A 4,112-nucleotide genomic window follows, 5' to 3' on the forward strand; every position below is an offset into this window, starting at 1 on the left:
GCTTTCCTTTTGTTATGTTAATGGGAAGCAGTGGTTGTTAAAGTTTGTGCTTCTAAACAGTTAACAAGCGTGAAAGTGGTATCACAAGCAAATTAACTCTAAAAAGCTTGGTAAAAATTATGTTATTGACTCTCTTGCTAACACAGAACGTTCAGCAGGGGGGAAAGAAAGCAATACACCTTCTCACAGAAGATTGTGAGCATTTATTTTAGCAGTTAAGCATTAGAATCATAGAATCATAGAATATCAGGGTTGGAAGGGACCTCAGGAGGTCATCTAGTCCAACCCCCTGCTCAAAGGAGGACCAAGCCCCAATTTTTGCTCCAGATCCCTAAGTGGCCCCCTCAAGGATTGAACTCACAACCCGGGGTTTAGCTGGCCAGTGCTCAAACCACATTACATTTAGTATAAAATATTAGTAATGCACCTCAAGTGAAAATGAATGTCTATACAACAATTGCAAAAGCATAGCCGGTGTTATAAAAGACTCGGTCCTTATTATATTGTCCCTCTTACATTGTAAACAAACTAAGTTAAACTTTGTATTAAGTTTGGGTTACTGAAAATAAAAAACAAAACCAAAAAACTTTACTATGTTAACTAACAAAAGTTGTTTAAGTTGCATCCCACAGACCAAAGACACCAGAAAATATCAGTATACAGTGAAGAAACCCCCCAAGCATCAAGAAAAGAAAAATGAAGTGCTTTATAAATAAGAGACTGGTCAAATACACTTCTATCTACCATATATGGACAATTAAGTTAACAATCAGCTAAAAACCACTAGCTGGACCAGGATAAACTGTCATAAACTGCCAAAAAGCAAACAGAATGTTGGGAATCATCAAGAAAGGGAGTGATAATAAGACAGAAAATATCACATTGTCTCTGTATAAATCCATGGTGCATGCACACCTTGAATACTGCATGCAGAAGTGGTTGCCCCATCTCAAAAAAGATATATTGGAATTCGAAAAGGTTCAGAAAAGAGCAACAAAAATGATTAGGGGTATAAAAAGGCTTCCGTCTGCAGAGAGATGAATAAGACTGGGACTTTTCAGCTTGGAAAAGAGGCGACTAAGGGGGCATATGATAGAGGTCTATAAAATCATGAGTGGTATAGAGAAAATAAATAAGGAAGTGTTATTTACTCCTTCTCAAAATACAAGAACAAGGGGCCACCAAATGAAATTAATAGGTAGCAGGTTTAAAACAAACACAGGAAAGTATTTTTTTACGCAACGCACTGTCCACCTCTGGAACTCCTTGCCAGAAGGTGTTGTGAAGGCCAAGACTATAATGGGGTTCAAAAGGGAACTAGATAGATTCATGGAGGATAGATCCATCAATGGCTATTAGCCAGGATGGGCAAGAATGGTGTCCCTAGCCTCTGTTGGCCAGAAGCTGGGATTGGGTGACAGGGCATGGATCACTTGATGATAACCTGTCTGACAATTCCCTTTGGGACACCTGCCATTGGCCACTGTCAGAGGACAGGACACTGGGCTGGATGGACCTTTGGTCTGATGCAGTCTGGCCATTCTTACGTTCTTATTTAATTTCACCTTGGTTACGGTGTAAAAATAATGGAATTATCATTGTACTGTTGTATTATTGCTGTATTGTGTTACTGCTGGACAACACTTACCATGTGCAGAGCCTTGCTAAACTACTTAACACACACACACACAGGTACAAATCAACAAATGAATGGCAGCGAACAGCATGAAGGCAAGGAGAAACAAATCGGTTAAAAAAAAATTGTTACACAGTAACTACAAATTAGGTATATAAATTCCCTGTTAGTACTGGTCACAATTTGGGGTCAGTAACACTGCATCCTAACTGAGGCACATGTTATTCAAAACAATTCTGTTCCGTGGCTGGGTACCAACACTAAATCCTGACACAGCAATACTGGATACATTGGTAACTGTCCATTCAGTAGGTTTTCTGAGAAACAACATCCACAAAAACAACTGGATCTACATCAACCACTGGTGTACCATGGGGCAATGCAACCCCTGGGACAGAGAAGCTAGCCGCTCCTGTTTCCTGCCCAGAGGGTGACAATCAGCAGTAAGGGAAACCCATAACGTGAACGCACAGTACTGGGTGGTAACTAATTACAAGACGTTTATATATAAAGGTCCCATTGGTAGTGTCGCTACTCCAAATTTCTGTTTTACTTCTCATATACATAATGCTGTGGAACACACTAGAACAAAGCCTACCCCAGTATTTCAAAACACTCAGCCTACTGCTAATGATGATACAGGTGATAACTGCAGTTGCCCTACTAGGAGTGTGTTTCTATCTGTGTCACCAAACTAAAAGAGCCAGAGTACAACACCAGACTGGAAAAACACGTGTAACCCTTCTGCCCGTCAGAGTTGGCAGCAACAAGGGCCAGGTTCAGTATCTAGGGGTTCAGTTTCAATAACACAATGCAAAACCAGCTGGATCCCCCACCCAGTGACCTGGGACAATTACATACCACCCCCCTGGGCGCCTCTAAGAGGCAATACTTCCCCTCTCGCAAAAACAGAGTCTGAGTGTAGCAAAAGCCTTTTAATAAAGGAGGGAAACAATGCGGCATTATGTTGGGGAAACACCACAAGCAGGATTCATAACACCAACCATGAGCAAAAGACCCACCCCCAAGTAAATTTGTCAATGTCCTTTTCCCCTCAGGGCCTTAAGTCCAGCAACCCAATTGTCACCCCCCCCACACACACACACACAGTTTCTATCCTTGGTCCATGCAGCCCACCAGAGTTTATCTGCAGAGTTTACCTACCAGCCTGGGTGGAAGTGGAGGGAGGTATGGGGGGCATCTTACATGCTCTCAGGTCGACGGCCAAGTGCTACGCCTCTCCATAGGGTTCTGCTGAAGTCTTCACCACCAGCCACGCCCCTCCATCAGATGCCCTGCTGTCCGCTCCTCTCTGCCAACCACCCCCGCTGCTCTCCATGCTAGCTGTCCTGCTGTCCGCTCACCAACTAATAGGATAAACATGGACAAGGATGGCACCAGAACAGTCCGGTACAAAGACATTCCACAGAGATCATGAGGAACAGGGATGACCCATCCTAAAAGACAGCATCAAAAGGATAATATGATGGATAGACTCGTTTGTTCAAACCAACATGTACCAGGAGAGAGGCAACACCCCAACACACAGAGGAGTGGTACCTTGCTACATAGAGGGCTTGCACCTCAATACGTCAGGAGTGATGTGTAATTTGTTTGTACCTGTGTATAGGAATGTACACCTGAGGAGTTGTCTTTGTCCGGCCTAGGGAGCAGTGGAGTGTCCCGTCACTGACTGAGCTGTGTCCATTGTCAGGGAGCACATATGTACTAGCAGAACTGTAGACATCTGATCCGGGGAGCTAGGGACTGTGTTTCGTTTGGCCATAAACCCGGCCGGGTGCCTTCATACCCTGTCGGAGTCTGGGGTCATTAGGGGTTCTCTTGGGGTCTGCTGTGCCAGTGATCTGTGCGGAGCCGGGGCAGCACGCAGAGGGAGCACACGCACGCAGCCGACTGTTATCAACATGGGATAGAGCAGAGCACCACTCTGGTGGCGTCTGACAACCAGGGCCGGCTCCAGGCACCAGCCTTCCAAGCAGCTACTTGGGGTGGCAGTTAGAAAGGGCCAGCAGTGTTTGTGCAGCAGCGGGAAGTCGGCGGCGGCCCCTCTGTCCCGCCGGCCGTGGCGGGAAGTCGGCGGCGGCCCCTCTGTCCCGCCGGCCGTGGCGGGAAGTCGGCGGCGGCCCCTCTGTCCCGCCGGCCGTGGCGGGAAGTCGGCGGCGGCTCCTCCCTTTTGCCGTCCATGGCGGGAAGTTTTTTCACTGCTTGGGGCGGCCAAAACTGTAGCACCGGCCCTGCTGACAACAGAGTCCTGCTACCTTCACCATCTTTCTGTTGATCTCTGGCCCAACTGATGGGAAATCTGCTGTGGTTCCATTTGCCAACAACCACTTTTGTAAAACGCTGTAACTTAGCACTTACAAAGGCCACCTCCAATCAATCATCCCGGGCTCTGCAGGAGCATGTCTCTTTAGAGACAGCAAACTCAAGCAGCCAGTGCCAGAACCACAGTAAC

This window comes from Lepidochelys kempii, chromosome 5, assembly GCF_965140285.1.
Source record: "Lepidochelys kempii isolate rLepKem1 chromosome 5, rLepKem1.hap1, whole genome shotgun sequence".
NCBI lineage: Eukaryota > Metazoa > Chordata > Testudines > Cheloniidae > Lepidochelys > Lepidochelys kempii.